General features: G+C 36.5%; 1 long non-coding RNA gene across 1 annotated transcript in view; it reads left to right on the top strand.

Annotated features, from left to right (window-relative positions):
• Positions 1-14,626, top strand: part of LOC118143754 (uncharacterized) — a 28,646-nt gene extending 14,020 nt beyond the window's left edge. The window contains exons 2-3 of the long non-coding RNA XR_004728155.2: positions 8,696-8,790; positions 13,780-14,626. This is a non-coding gene — a long non-coding RNA (uncharacterized LOC118143754). The remainder of the gene's footprint in view (positions 1-8,695; positions 8,791-13,779) is intronic.
• The last annotated feature ends 1,868 nt before the right edge of the window (positions 14,627-16,494 follow it).

The following is a 16,494-nucleotide window of genomic DNA, read 5'->3' as shown; positions in this document are numbered from 1 at the left end:
TACCTCAGAGCCTTTGCAATTGCCACTACTTATGCTTCAGATGCTCTTCCCTCAGCTAATATCGTGGCTGGCTCTTATTCATCATTTATTTCTTGACACAAATACCAATACCACCACCTAAGAGATTCCTTTTCTAGTGACCACAAAGTTGACTTCTCCCACTCTTCTGTATCACATCCTGTTGTTTATTTTTCTTGCAATCTTCATCAAAATTTGGAAATATCTTATTTAGATATTTATTTGTTTGTTATTTGCCTTGCTGTTATTATTTGTGATCAGAATAGGTACCTTGTCCATAATGCCTGAAACATAGTAGCCATTAAGTGTTTGGTGAATCCTGGGTCATAGCATCTTATAGTTGGCTTTGGGAAAGCAAGAGACATAAAAATGTCAGTATTAGTTGAAGAGAAAAATCAAGTAAGATTAAAAAGCCATGCCTAATTAAATTCCATGTGAATGGATGGATAAGAAATTTTATAAGCATTAAAAAAGGTAGAACTCTTGTAAGAAAAAAGGAAATATGCATATGATATAGAGGGACATAAAAAGAGCCACGTTTTACACAAGAGGAAATTCAAGAATTTGAAGATATGAATTAAGCAAATAGTATGACCTGATGCAAGATTTAAAGGTGAACGAGTTGAAATCTTAGGATTAGAGTACATTTTTTAGGGCTTTAAATACTAAGTTAAGAAATTTGGACTTTTCTTTGAGCAAAAGAATCAGTAAAATTTGGGGGCAAAGAAGCAGTGGTTGGTGTGATATATTAAAGATTAATTTAATGAAGCGGTAAATTACAAGTGAAAAAAAGAAGAGATGATGTAGAAGGAATGATTAGGAAGTTATTATACTGGTACATGAAAGCATTGGTTAGGAATAGAGTAGCAGTGACTATGGAATGGGAAAGGAGAGGATGCATGTAGAAGACATTTCAGAGTAACCAGCAAGAATTGTTGATTAAATATGAATTGGATAATGATAAGAATGAGTCAACAATTACCAGAAGGCTATTGGTGCCATAGGGAAAAAAGACAAAATTGAGTCTGGGTCAAATACCTATACAATTCAAAGGGAAAAACAGTATCATTATTCACAGATGATCTAGTTGTGTATTTCAAACATTAGAAAGAATCCATGAATACATAATTAAAATTTAAAAAATGAATTTCGTATGTGTGCTGGATGTAAAGTCAATATATAAGAGTAAATTTTAAAATATATTACACCAGCAGACAACAATAGAAAATATAATTTTAATAAGATTTGATAATTAACAGCATGAACAGATATCAGATTCCTGCAACAAAAGTGAATAAAAGCTGTGAAAGGCCAGGCGTGGTGGCTCACGCCTGTAATCCCAGCACTTTGGGAGGCCAAGGCGGGTGGATCATGAGGTCAAGAGATCGAGACCATCCTGGTCAACATGGTGAAACCGCGTCTCTACTAAAAATACAAAAAATTAGCTGCTCATGGTGGTGCGTGCCTGTAATCCCAGCTACTTGGGAGGCTGAAGCAGGAGAATTGCCTGAACCCAGGAGGCGGAGGTTGAGGTGAGCCGAGATCGCACCATTACACTCCAGCCTGGGTAACAAGAGTGAAACTCCATCTCAAAAAAAAAAACAAACAAAAAACAAACAAAAAAAAAACGCTGTGAAAAACCTCTACACAAAAAACGACAAAACTTTATTAAAGAGGAATTAAATAAATGAGGTGATAATCTCTGCTCGTAGATTGTAATATTGTAAAGATGTCAATTCCCCTCCAAATCTATCGGTTCAATAACAACATCAATTAAAACTAATTTCTGGGAATTGATGAACTTATTCTAAAATTAATCTGGAAAGGTAGAATGGTGCTTGGGCTGTGTGCTGAAGAGGACTTTATGCACTACTCATAACACCAAGGTTGCCGTGAGCTAACTGGCAGGTGTTTGGTGATGAGCTGAGTGCAGGAGGGCTACACGTCCTGGACCATGAGGAAAGGCAGACACAGCTGATCTGCTTTTTCTTTTTGCCTTCCCCTGATCCTGTCAGCTTGATTCCTTTTCACTTCTTAGAACTCCACAGCCATGTGACTTGATCTAGCCAATAAAACATCTGCAAAGTTGATGTCGGTACAGGCTTAAAAAATGCTTGTATATTTCTGTTTCCTTTTTCAGCATCTTGCCACTACCATGAAAACACATGTAGGCTGATCTGATGTAGGAATGCATGCATTAGTCTGTAATGCTATAAAGAAATATCTGAGGTTGGGTAATTTATAAAGAAGAGGCTTATTTGGCACACAGTTCTGTAGGCATGTGCACAAAGCATGGTGCCAGCATCTGCTTCTGGTGAAGCCTCAAGGAACAATCATGGCAGAAAAGGGAGCCATCATATCACATAGCGAGAGAGAACAAGAAAGAAAGAGAGGTACCAGGCTCTTTTAAACCTAGATCTCTTGTGAATGCATTGCCACAGGGAAAGCACCAAGCCATTCATGGGGAATCCACTCCCATGACACAAACCCCTCTCACCAGACTCTACCTCCAGCACTGGGGATTACATCTCAACATGAGATTTGAAAGGGAAAAACATCCAAACCATATTAATGTGAGATACATTTTTTCATATATTTACTTGTATATTTACATTTAAAGTCTACATACATGCTGTAACTCCAGTGTAATAAAAATATGAGCCCTTAGCATGTAGAAACAGCTCTGAGAACACAATGTTCTCTTTTTTCTTATGTCTCACATAGAAAATAAATGGTTAAGAAAGACTAGAAAAAAATACACTTAACAGGAGTATGGGACAGACATTGATAGCATTGCTAAGCATTGCTAAGGGCATGCCAAGGAAGCAAGAATACAAATCCATATAAAAGTCTTTAATGCTCAACATATCATTTCAGCTAAGGCCACCTTAGACTAGCTAGTCTCCAGCCCAGCAGCCTGCTAACCAAAGACAGATGAATGAACTCCATAGTAATCAGCCAAACCTAGCACAGATCAGCAGAACTGCCTATCGACCCATAGATACATGAGAAGTAAAAATGGCTGCTGTTTAAAATGACTCAGTTTTGGTGTGGATTATTAATCAATAATAGCTAACTGATATCATGAAGGAGATGTAGGATTAAACAAAACACAAAGAAATCCTGCCTCCATATTTCTTATTTCAAAGTAATAAATAGGCTGTATGTCAGGTGATGATAAATGCTCTGGAAAACATAAAAGAGTGTAAGATGCATAGGGAGATTTGCTTCAACACAGCTAAATTATGTATGTACAATAAAAAATATTTCGTGTTTAATTACAAAAATGAACTTTTTCACAGTTACCTTTTTTTTAAAAAAATAAAACTTTTACTTTAGGTAAGTTTTGGATTTACGGAAGAAATTGTGAAGATAGTTCTGAGAGTTCTCATACTCCATGCTCAGCTTCTCCTATTTCTAATATCTTACCTTAGTATTGCACATTTATTAAAATTAAAGAATCATTACTGATAAATCATTAAGTCCATATGTCATTCAGTTTTCCTTAGTGTCTGCCTAATGTCCATCATCTGTTCTAGAATCCCATCCAAGGACATGTTATATTTAGTCCTCATGTTTCCTTAGGATCCTCTTCACTCTCACAGTTTCTCTGACTTTTCTTAGGCTTTGATGACTGATAGTTTCAAGGAATACTGGTCAGTTATTTTGTGCTATGTTTCTTAATTTAGACTTTTTGGATGGTTTTCTCATGATTACACTGGGGGATGGTGTTCTTGGGAGAAAGACAACAGAGTTAAAGTGCCATCGTAATCACATCATATTGAGTACACTGTATCAACATGACTTATCATGGTCGATGTTAACCTTGATCACCTGACTGAGGTGGTGTTTGCCAGGTTTCTTCATCACAAAGTTGCTCTTCTTTCTCCTTTTCCAGTTTGCATTTCTTGGAACAAAGTTATCATAACTAAAAAGCTCCATCTCATTGAGAACAGAATATCTACATAAATTATTTGGGATTCTTTTGCAAGGGAAATTTGTCATTTCTCTCCCATTTATTTACTTCTTTTAATATTAATGCAGACCCCCGAATATATTTTCTCTATAAAATAGTATTGGGACAATACAATACTATTTTATTTACTTTGTTGCTTGAATTGTTCCATCTTTGGCACTTGGGAACTATTTCAGTGGGTTCGTCTCTCCCTTTGACATACCTACATAACTGTGTATGTGTGTGCAGGGTGTGTGTGTGTGCATTGTGCATACACTTCCTTCCTTCCTGGCACTGTAAAATGCTTTAAGATTATCTGATATATTTCCTGCCCCAGTTCTAGATTCAGCTACTCCTCTAAGGAATTGAACTGGGTTTTGTTGTCGTTTTGTGTTTGTTTGTTTTAATTGAAGAATGGTGTTAGAACTACTAAACTCTAGGTGCTAGCTGTGCTTATTGCTATTAGGTTGTTGTTTGCTTCTATGTTCTCAACAGACAGAATAATGGAATATGTGTGCATATGCAATTGCCTTTTAAGAAATTCAGATTTTTATCTACACTTTATTCATTGCCATAGTTAAAATATACTTATATGAAAAGTAGTTTATTGTTTTCCTATAAGGACGTACCTCTGTAAGTTTGTTATTATGCTTCCCAGTAGCTGGAAAAAAATTTTATACCTTTCAAGAACAATTTTTAAACTTGTGCATTTAGAAGAAAATATTTCTTCCCCACTATCATTCTTAATAGTACTTAGTTACTGATTCTGTTACCTGTAATGATATTTAAGAAACTATTGAGGCGAGTAACGCTGAATAACTTTCACAAATCCCTTGACTTACAAATCACAAGGTTTTTTGATTAAAACCTTAAAATATCTGTTAAAGAAGACACTTAAGTAAGTGAGCCTGCATAATGCTAGTTTTTATATAGTCACTTTCATATAAGGTAATGAGGGGAGCCACTGTTACAGAGTAATCAAGGAAGAACTCCTTGAAATTTTGTGGACATATCAGAACACAAATATATGTATATTTTAAATAACATTGACTGGATTGAAAATCTGGAAGATAATAAAACTCCTTATTAGGCAAATCAAAGATGAGATGTTCTACATATGAGATTATAATAACAGAGTACTATAAACATCAAAATGTTCCAGCTCAATGTGTTAACGTTGTATTTTTCTCTCTGAAATATATTTGAAATATTTTTGGATTCTGCAACTAAAGCCTGTACCAAACTAAATTTTGTATTTTCATCTCGAGTTTATAATTATTATTATGTGCATCATTTTTTATGCAAAATATTGATAAACTCTGAAATACTGTTTTATAGTTCATTTCACTCCTATTAAATTGCCCCAGCATGTTATGTTGCTTGAGTTAAAATGCCTATTTTTATAAATATTTTAGGTGTATAAAAATGTATAGCAATTAATATAATGAACAGCTTTACAGACAACACAGAGTTAAGAAAAAAAGTCATTACAGATATTGTTACTGACCCTCCCTTTTTTTCTTCTATTTCATAAACTTTCCCTCCACACTTAATTACTATTCTGAATATGATGTTTATCACTTTTTCGTGCTCTTACGCTTTTAGAGTTAAGTGCGTGAATCCATAAATATTATGTATTGAAGTATTTCATATTTTTATACTTTATCACTTTGTATATATATATCATTCTGGAACTTACTTTTTAAATTCCCATTTATGTTTTGAAACTTGTTTGTATTTCTTCACCTAATTCTACATCAAGGATTAGTAAACCAGAGCCTGAAGGGCAAATTGACATTGCTTCCTGATTTTGTAAATAAAGTTTTATTGGGATATTAGCCATTGAACCTGGCGTGGCTATGAATTGTCTATGACTTATTTTGTGCTACAGTAGCAGAATTGAGTAATTGTGACAGAAACTTTATGGCCCACATAGCCTGAAATCTTTACTATTTGATCTTTTGCTGCAAAAGTTTGCTGACTTCTGCTCTAGATCATGCAGTTTGTTTGCTATATTGTATTCTAGTAGAAGAAGAATATGCAATTTGTGAACTTTATTTAGTTTTACCCCTATTGCTAGGTAATTACACTTTTTGCAATTAAATGTCTTCAGCTTTTCTTCCATTACAATTCCTGATTTTCACAGCTGTCTAGTTTAATGAATATAATATGAAATGGAAAATTATGTAACTAGACTTATTGATACTGAGTCTAAAATATGAAGAGAATATTGAATGAGAATTTTGGAAATGTCTCTAAACATTACATATGTTAGTTTCGGACATGTTTTACAGCATAGAGTCTTGTTTTTCTCCTACTTTTAATTCCTCAGCTATGTTTCTAATGGTTAAGTTTTCTTTCAGGGCAGAAAAGTGTTCCTGTGTTATGTACAATGAAATATGGTAGAGGCTATGGAGAATGTGAAATAGAAGAAATGTAGGTTGATCCCTTAGCATGTAACCCATCCCTCTTGGCAAAATCTCAACTTTGGCTATAAGAAAAATACAAAGGTGTGACCTTCAAAAGAAACCAATTAAATACAGTGACAGATGCCCAGTAAAAACACTTCCTGAAATAAATTACAGGTTGATGGTGGAACTGGAAAGAGAGAAGTTAAAGCTGAAAAATCCTTCAGCTGTTCTTTAAGAGATCAAGAGAGTGAAATACACCTGCTTGAAATAACAAGACTTTTCCATCGATCATCTTGTGTTCTGAAAGGCAGCAACACTATTCTGATTTCAGAATCTTGAATTTTCTTAATGAATTCTCTGCTGGAATACCACAAGCTGTTCTATTAAATCTGTTTCATGAGACAAGCAGGATTTGTATTAAAATGATTGTATATTGATCATTTTGGTAGAGGGAAAAAATGAGACTGGCTGAAGGAGAATGCAATGTGGCTTCCCTAAACCTAAATTTATTCTATTTTTCAACCTTCTCCTCATACAAGTGCTTCCTAATGTAGGCTGAAGCTATCCATTTAAGCATGACTTATTCATGTTCAAAAATGATTGATTTAGATAGCCAATGAAATACTGAACTCCCCGTTATTATTGCTTGACATACTTGCACTACAAATACTGATGGTTTAAAGCAGCGAAATTGATCATATGGAGGATCAGCTAGAATGCCAAGATGGATCAGTGACAGCCACGTTGACTTTTAAATACAGTTATGACCATAAAAGCAAATGGGTAAGAATGGTATTCTGAGAATCCATTTTTCCCTCATAGTGACTTCTATGGAAGATTTGTTAAGTTTAAGCCATAAGAAGAAATAGTTTTCTTACCCACAAGTTGGCGAATGATATGCTGATGTTGGTAAACTGAGATCTACCTTAAACATCATGGTCAGGTATGAGGATTAACAAACAATCCAGCACAAATGAGGGTTTAAAAAAGGCTAAAGCCAGTTTTCCCAAACCTGTACTCTTAAGCCATCATTTTTATGGAGAATTTATTTTTAATTTTTAGTCAAAGTGAGAACTATCTATCTACATATCAAATCCAAAGGTGTGGATGAAAGGATGTTATCTTTATAAGAAAAATTAACATTTTTTGGACAAGAATTTAAATTATAACAAGCCAACTATAGGTAATATTTAACTCTTGAAAAGGAAACTTTAAAAGGCAGTTGGCTTTGTTTCTTGTGGGACTTTCAGAAGAAAATTTATAATCAGTCAAACATATTTTAGAATTGTGGAGAAAATAAATAAGCTCACCTTTTCCTTCCCTCCCCCCCATCCCTCTCTCCCTCCTTCCCTTCCTTCCTTCTTTTTTTTCTTCCACATTTATTGGATACCATCTATATGGGAAAATGTATACTAGGTCTGGAAGTTGTGCATATGTACAGTATGCAAATGTATATAAATATACATGTGTTTTTGCATATATGTGTTATCCATCCTCTCTTCTTCCTGTATTCTTGTGTTTTATCAGTAGCCAAGTATTCTATCACTATTTATAGTGGATATATTAATCAATGAGATACTCTACAGGTATGTATATCTCCTGTCTTCCCATAGTTTGTACCTTGTAATTTTCCTAGGGACTTTCCATTTAAGTGAGTAGCCCAGGGGATTATTTTAAGGACAAAACACAGTTCCTAAATAATAGTTTGTAAAACGAGTTGAAAAGCTAAGCAGCATATGACTTTCATTCTGTTTGTGTTGAACCTAGTAAGACATATTTCGTGTAATCACAGGTATGTGCTGAGTTTTTATTCCCAGCATCACAAATTCTGCTGACATTTAGGATACCAAGAATTATTAGGGATGGTCTCCATTCTGCAGACCATAGAGGTAGTTAAGAAGAGATTCTATTTTAAAAGCTAATAAAATATATTATTTTTTCCATAATTATTCTCTAAGCCAAGACAATACACAATTTGTTCATATCATTTTGCCCAAGAGGAGGAATTTGAAAAGGAGCTAATCGGTGGTGTTAAGTGCCATATAGGAGATTTTAAACTGAGAAAATATTATTGAGTTTGGTGCTTAGATAGTTGATCTTTGATGAGATAATTTCAACGTAAGCCTGGAGGCTAAAAAAAAAAACAGATTGTGCTATTTCTTGACTCAAAGTGGAACCAACTCTGTGAGTGCAATTAATGATCCAGAGCTGTGCCATGGGATCAGACTTCAGCTAGCCTGAAGGCAGAAACACATTCGTATTGTTGGATTTTTTCCTCTTCCTTATCCTGTTTTCACTTCTTTCTCTTGAGGGCATTGCATTTAATAGATCACTGGAAGAAGAATCCCCATCTCAGACTCATCTTTAGAAGACAGAGGTGTGTAAAGGAACCAAGGGACTGCAAAGGTACAATGATTGAAATTAATTTGTGGTGGGGTTTATCAGAATATTGTGATGGTTGCTGGACTCTTGTTTGTTTTATCTAACTTTCTAGCTGTCTACAGCATTTGGAAATGGGAGTAGTGAAAACAGTAGGTTAACAGGATAAAAGGCAAGGAAATTAATTGTTCTAGAATGGATAATATGAAACAGCTGATCATGAGATGTAGGCTGGGAGAGAATATGTCAATTCTAAGGGTAGACCTGTTAGGAAAGAGGGCTAAAGTGAAAACGCAGAAATTCTATTACATCAGTTACATTTGCTCTTGCCTTTACCTATAGATTATATCCAGTTTTTAAAGACTGTTTGACTCTGAACCTTCAGAAATTCTATATACCCCAAAAGAAAAGGAGTATGCCTTTGAGATATAACAGTATCAACTGTTTCCAGCAGATTGATAAATAATTATTTACCATAGGAAAGATGAAGTCATATATTTACATCTTGATGTTATAACTATATTCAAAAATGTCCAACAGTTAACAGGACCAATTACTAGAATATAGGAAAAATCAGCATCAGTGCTTACTCTTTGTATTTATTTATATTAAAGGTTTGATATTTGAACTAATACAATATCTGCACTGGGTTGAGTGTTTTAAACATTCTGATGGATTTCTTCCATAGCAAATATAATCTCTTTAAAAATGTATCCTCCTGTCTCCCTCCTCCCTAAAGTCAGGGCTGCTTTAGGAAAAGAAAATGGATCTGATTTGACCAGGTATTCATGGTACTCTTAGTTTTGTTTTGTCTGCATGAGGTCAATAACCCTTATTTGTCAATATCTATGCAAGGATGGTTTCCCATTGTTAAGAACATTTATGCAAAAAAAAAGCATATGCTGCAGGATAGAATTTTTGAACACATATACTATCTGTGAGCTTAAGCAGTTCCTTATTGTCCAATATTCTCAGTTTTTTCATTTGAGCAATAAAGATGTGTTGGTCTCTTTTTGAATTTATGATTAATTTATCAAATATTTACTAAAGGGTTATTCTTTATATGCATTTGAGCAGTAGCACAAGTTCCTTGCCTCAAGAAGCTCATTGTGGAGAAAGATGCTCTCTAGGATCAAATCAATAACTTGAATTTTCAGATGGGATCAGTTCAGGGGGTAGTGATACAAGACTATTTCAGGTATATGAGCATAGAGATTATAGCAGCAGGAAAACTACAAACTACTCTTCACCTGAAGTCTTGAAACATATTCCTGAAAAACTGCAAATACATCTTAAAATGTAATGCACACTGGACTCGGACTAACTGAGCGACGTCTCGCTTCCTCAGACACTTTGAATTCCATGCTCTATTTGGAATTTCCCTTCCTGCTCCAAGGTTGAGAATGTTAAGTTGGGACAAACATAGGGCCCATCTCATTCACTTTTTTTCTCTTACAAAATATTACATTTCTGTGCTATAGCTTCCTAAAAGTCTGTAAACAGTGGTTTTATATGTTTTGACCAGTTTTTAAAATTAAGTTAGTAGAGTAAATCTGGTGTTTGTTACTCCATCATAGCCACAAGTGGGTGTTAAAAAACAAAGGCAATCTGCAGCATCGTATTTGTCCCGAGTTATTTTCCAGTGGTAGACAGTGGTTGCCTCATACTTATCATAGGACCTAGAGTGTGGGAGAGTTCCTCTTCATTTCCTGCTTCACCCTCAGGCATAGGCAAGTCCTCTGTAGCTGACTTTCACAGCACATCTCTAAGCACTCGTTTCTTCCCCAGGGGTAGATGTCAGCAACTATATATACAGTGAATGCCAGGGAATGAGTGTTTTCCTTGAATTTCTTATTCTGTCCTTAAACTTAGAACCAGTACAGTGTGTCTTGGAGAAGGTCTCTCTAAATTTTTACTGCCCTACATCCCGTCTTTCTCATGAGCACTTGGTGATGGCTCAAGATCCCAAATGGACACAGATTGCAGACACCTGTCTGTGTTTCCGCGGGCTTTTAAACTGCTAGGGCAAGCTTACAATTGGCCTTTAAATATGTGTTAAAAGTTCAGCTGCTTTCTTTCTGAGATAGTTCTACCTGGAGGGATATATTCCAAGACCCTCAGTGGATGCCTGAAACCTTGGGTAGTACTGAACCCTCTATATAGCATGATTTTTTTTCTATATATGGACATCTACAATAAAGTTTAATTTATAAGTAAGGCACAGTTAGAAACTAAAAATAATTAATAATAAAATAGAACAATTATACTAATATAATATAATAAAAAGTATGAGAATGTGGTCTTTCTCTCTCAAAATAGCTGATTGACTGGATCATGGGTAACTGAAACCAGAGAGAGTGAAACCACACATAAGGAAGGAGAACTGGGCCTGTTTCTATGGTGACTTCTACTTCAGCTCTGCCAAGGATGAAACTCTTCTATGTCTTTGCTTTTTTCCCAGTAGGGGCTTTTTTCTTAGTTTGAGTTCATTTGGTTATTTTGTTACATCAGCTCTCTGATGGGCTTCAAATAATCATGATTTTGTAAGATATCCAACTTGCTCTTGTCAGAGTGGCAATGATTTTCTTTGGTAAAATTCCACACATTAAATGGAGGCAGAATCCCCTCAATCACTCTCTTCACTTTACTGTCATTAACCCATCATCTTGTCAATCTGTACTCCAAAGGCATATGTTGGGGATTTTTTTTTTCGTTTTGTCTCCCTAGATCTCAAGAAGACTATTTATTCATTTATTCATTAATTCAACACATTTTGTTGAGTGCTGAGGCTCTAAGAATCTGTGATACTGTTCAACATAAGTAAATAGGTGATTCCAATCAATATTAAACACTGTAATTAAAGAATTTCTGAGTACTAAAGAACACTGTAGAACTCGATGGCAACAACTTGTAATCCAAGACATGGTTTGCTGGATGTGAGTATATAAAGGCAAATACATGTAAACCAACATCTGAGTAGGAATTACTCAGGTGAAGAAGGAGTGAGTGGCGTCCCAGAATATCTAAAAGCCTTGTTAAAGTGTCTGAGAAAAAAGATGGCTTTTACAGGAGAGAAATTAAATGTGGTTAGAGGAAAGCACATTTGCGAAAGGAGAGGAGGAAAGAGTAGCAAAAAGTGTAGCTAATTTGTAACCACCGGCCAAGTTATGAAAGGGTGATTAAACTAAGTTAAAACGTTTGGGCTTCAGTGACCTAGAGGGTACTTGACACTTGGTGCTAACACCATGTTTCTTTTTTTTCTTGTTATTCTTCCCTATTCCTTGTCCTCTTCTGATATGATTCCCTAATGGCTTTAAGTTCAGAAAGAATACTTTAAATATGAGAAAACACATCACAGCACTTCAAGTTGAGAAAAGAGTGTGTGGGAAATCATGGAAGAATTAATATCTTCAAACAATCACTCAGTGTAGTTGGTGGATGGGAAGATTTTAGGTTGAAAGTGGCAAAATACATTAGTGATAGCTCACAAAGAGACGTTATCATTATTATGATCATGAAAAAGAAAACATAAAGTACAATTTGTTATCTTCATCATTTTTAAGTGTGTATTTCAGTAGCATTATGTATATCCACACTGTCCTGATACAAACCTCCACAGCTGTTTTGTCTTGCAAGTCTGAAACTCTACACTTACTAAATAACAGCTCCTCTTTCATCCCTCCTCCCAGCTGCTACTGAGCAACATTCTATGTTCTGTTTCTATGAACCTGACTATGTTAGAGGCCACATATGAGTGGGATCATACAGTATTTGTATTTTGTGACTGGCTTATTTTACTTGGCAAAATGTCATCAAAGTTCATCCATCTTGTGACATACGACAGGATCTCTAGGACTTCTCAAACCTTTTCTGATCTCGTCCTCCTCGTATCTGTCTGCAGAGCTATAAATATAACACGATGCTCACCTCTGTTTTCAGTAGCTTCCAAACTTTGACACAGATCCAGTCCATTTCCCATATCAGGTAAGAGAAAAACCATTCTCTTCAGTAGTTCCCAGACAAGCCAGAATGTTGAATGCATGGTCCACATTTTCCTTCCTGAGGTTGAAGTCTCAGTACATGAAGTGTCTTCCTAGTTGTTATACTCTATCTCACAACGGGTAAGGAGCATGAAGGACATGCAAGATGGACAAGTGTATTTGTTTATTTATTTTTTTACCATTTTTTTGCTGGAATCCCTTCTTGGTTAACAATAGCATGGGTGCTGTAGCTTCTCCATTAAACTAGAGTTCTCACAGTGGCATTCTGGCCCATATATTGCTGTTAGTGTCTCCATGGGAGAGGAAAAAACCCACCAACTTCCTAGTTTGCTGTCTCGATGACTTCCCCAGAAGAACTGTTGTATCATCATAAAAAGTTGAATTTTGGTCTTGTAAAAATAAAGGATAAGTTCCTACAGAATGAAGTAGAAAGATTCAATCACAATTGTAAAATGGGACTTCTGGTGCTATACTCAATTTGTGGATGAAAATGTTAAGAAAATTAAATGACTTTCCAAAGTTGGCCAGTGTGTAATCTCCATTTTCTCACTTCTCTTCCCTTCACCACATGTTCTATGATAATCTAAATAATACCAAAGTACACGAATGTACACCAATTTTAATGAGTCGTCAATAAACATTTAAGAAACTGAAGTTCCCATTACTTACTCAAAACACTTTTATTATGGTTATATGTTCAAATCACTATCTAAATCTTCTGAAATTCACATATTTAGAAATTCCTTGTTTATTGAATCATTCCAACAATTTTAGATATCATATTTTTGGTTTTAAGATACATCTAATGTATTTATTTTTTTTATTTTAAAAATACATCTAATACATCTCTTATTTTATTTCAACAACTTTGCTAACACATTAGAGGACTTCCCCATACTGATAGGTTTAATATTCCTTAGTGTTCATTACTAATAACTGAAAGACACAGGTCTAGAATTCTAAAGTACTGAATTTGCATTATTTAATTAGAGTTCTAACACATTTTATTTTAAAGACTCTTTCTACACAGAGGTCCGGGAGCTGGTGAACTTCCAGCAGGAGCAGGCGTTCAAGGACAAGACCCATATGCAGTGGCTCACCCTGCAGGCCCTAGAGGAAGAAGCTTCTCCAGGCTGAGGAGTCGTCTCCTGCCCTGGAGGGGATCAGGGGAGTTGAGGAAAAATGAGGCCAACTAAAGGCTGTTCCCACCAACCGAGGGAAGACGTGGGAGGACGTGCCTTCAAACACTCAGATGCCTTAGAAATGCTCCAGAAAAAGACGCAGGGATTGGATTCCAGGTTCCAGCACGTGGAAGATGGAGTCTGTTCTGTGGAGATGGCTTCTTTGCCCCAGGCTGAGAGCCTGCAGCGTCTTGTCCAAGAGTCAGTAGCCTGACTGCCCTACAGGGGCGCCTGGTGGCCCCGAGTCCCCGGACAAAGACAGGGATGTCCTGGCAGTGCAGTGAGGAGCCTGGCCAGGCCCAGTTGGTGCTCCAGGGCACTGCAGATGAGATGAAGAGTGTGGGCAAGCTCCTGGCACCCACTGCCCATCCAGGACCAAGCCCAGCATGCCCGTCTGCTCCTTTAGGACTTCCTGGACAGCTGTTCTTGAGACAACCTGAAATCCTCAGCCAGCCTAGTGCAATTGGACTTGAAAATGCTTAGGAATGTCAGGGACAAGTTTGCTTGTGTACCCAGCCACAAGAGAAACCAATGAGAACAGCCTGGAATCAGCCAAGGGTTTACTAGATGACCTGAAAAATAATCTGGTTGGGTTGTTTGTAAAGGTTGAAGAGATCTATGAAAAGGTCTCAGTGAATTGTGTGCGCAGGGCACGGATTTAAAATACAATTTCTCATGATCATAAAATGTGTTGTTTTCTCCCATGTAGTCTCCCTCCTCAATTCCTTATTCCTTCTGAAAGAGTGGTAGATACCATCTGAGCATCAAGGCTTATATTTTCTGCTCAATTAATTGATTGGCTCCTTCTTCGGTGGTGCCTATCCTTTCTTAGCCAACCTAATAGCCTTGAGTTAGTTATGTGAGCAACTGAGGGGAGGGGAAGTGGAGAGAAATGCAACACACTTCACTGGTCCCACTTTGGTGGAAGTATCACCTTGTAGGAGAATCCCAGTACAGGCCGTGGGTGGTGGCTCACACCTGTAACCTCAGCACTTTGGGAGGCTGGGTGGGTGGATCACCTGAGGTCAGCAGTTGGAGAACAGGCTGGCCAACAAGGTGAGATCTAATCTCTACTAAAAATACAAAAATTAGCTGGGCGTGGTGGCGGAGGCCTGAAATCCCAGCTAATCTAGAGACTTAGGCAGGAGAATCATTTGAACCTGGGCGGTGGAGGTTCCAGGGAGCTGAGACTGTGCCATCGTACTCCAGTCCAGACAACAAGAACAAAAACCCATCTCAAACAAAAACAAAAAAAGTATCTGAGAACAAGACCAGCCATAGAGTGCAGCCCAAGACAAAGAGTTAACACTTAGGAATCCAGTAGCAAGAATGTGAACTAGTTTATGAATGAGTATGAGACAGACCATCTTATCCTGAACTGCTAGAGGAAGGTGACACTTGAAAGGTGAAAAGGCAAAAATGTAGCAGTATGATAATCAAGTCTTCCCTTGCACAGCATTTAAAATCTGAATGTCAAATTCACATGCATAATTTAATTTGAACTTTATGGGAATTTGGTGTGATGTAGGTAGAGCACGCCACATTACTAGTTTCTCAATGAGTAACATCCCAGTGTGAGAGTTCATGTTCTTAGTCCAAGGTCACAGCTAATAAGAGGTAGAATCTGGCTTATACCTAGGTTTCCTGAATCTTAAGTTTATTTTTCATAATAATTAGAACACATATAAACCATATGTGTCTAAAGAACACCTCCGCAGTCACCTTTGCCTCTAACCTGAAATGGGATGTGTTTGGCAGTATTTGGCTATCACTGACTTGATGTGATTCTTTAAGACCTTCCTGGTGGTGACTGAGCAGTGCCAGCTGAACACCCAAATTGAGAAGAGGAATCAAGCCACCAAAAAAGAAGCTGAGTTTTGATTTACTAAAACTCCAATTACACTTAATCAGATTACACTCCCATTACACTCCAATACCATTTCTGTGCACACTGGATATCTCTCAAGGTATTTTCAACTGCAATCAAAATATGTATGTGTGTTTTCTTGCCTTGAAAAATGATGACTCTGCTAAAAGAAATTCAGTAAAGATTTCTAATCATTGCCAGTTTGACAGATATGAATCAAAATAAACTTCTTTTAGAGGAAGTAAGTTGCTCAATGATTCAGCGAGCTGATCTTTGAAATGTGCTTCTAGTAGTCTATGAATATGATGCTATGCCTGGATGACACCTTAGATTTCCACTTGGCCACTTGCAAAGATTAATGACCAGTGTCCCAGACAAGAAAGAAAAATTGTACAGATTCTGGATAAATGCATAGCACTTCTTATAGTTTCCCTAAATATCACTTAAGGTTTTTTTTTTCTCCTCGTGTGAAAGCTATATTTTTACTCCTACCAATATTAGAGAGCATATGCTAGACTTTCAAAGGGTATTAAGAAAAATATAATGGACTTTGTTAAGTCATATTTTGTCTCAGTAAACCCCAATCCCCATGCCTTTTGTTACAAGTAGGGTCACCATCTTGCATTTCAAATTGTTCAACCCTGTACAAATGGGATATATTTGACAAATGTACTCTTAACAC

This window comes from Callithrix jacchus, chromosome 11, assembly GCF_049354715.1.
Source record: "Callithrix jacchus isolate 240 chromosome 11, calJac240_pri, whole genome shotgun sequence".
NCBI lineage: Eukaryota > Metazoa > Chordata > Mammalia > Primates > Cebidae > Callithrix > Callithrix jacchus.
The sequence above is the reverse complement of the archived record's forward strand: the minus strand, read 5'-3'. Positions and strand labels throughout refer to the sequence as shown.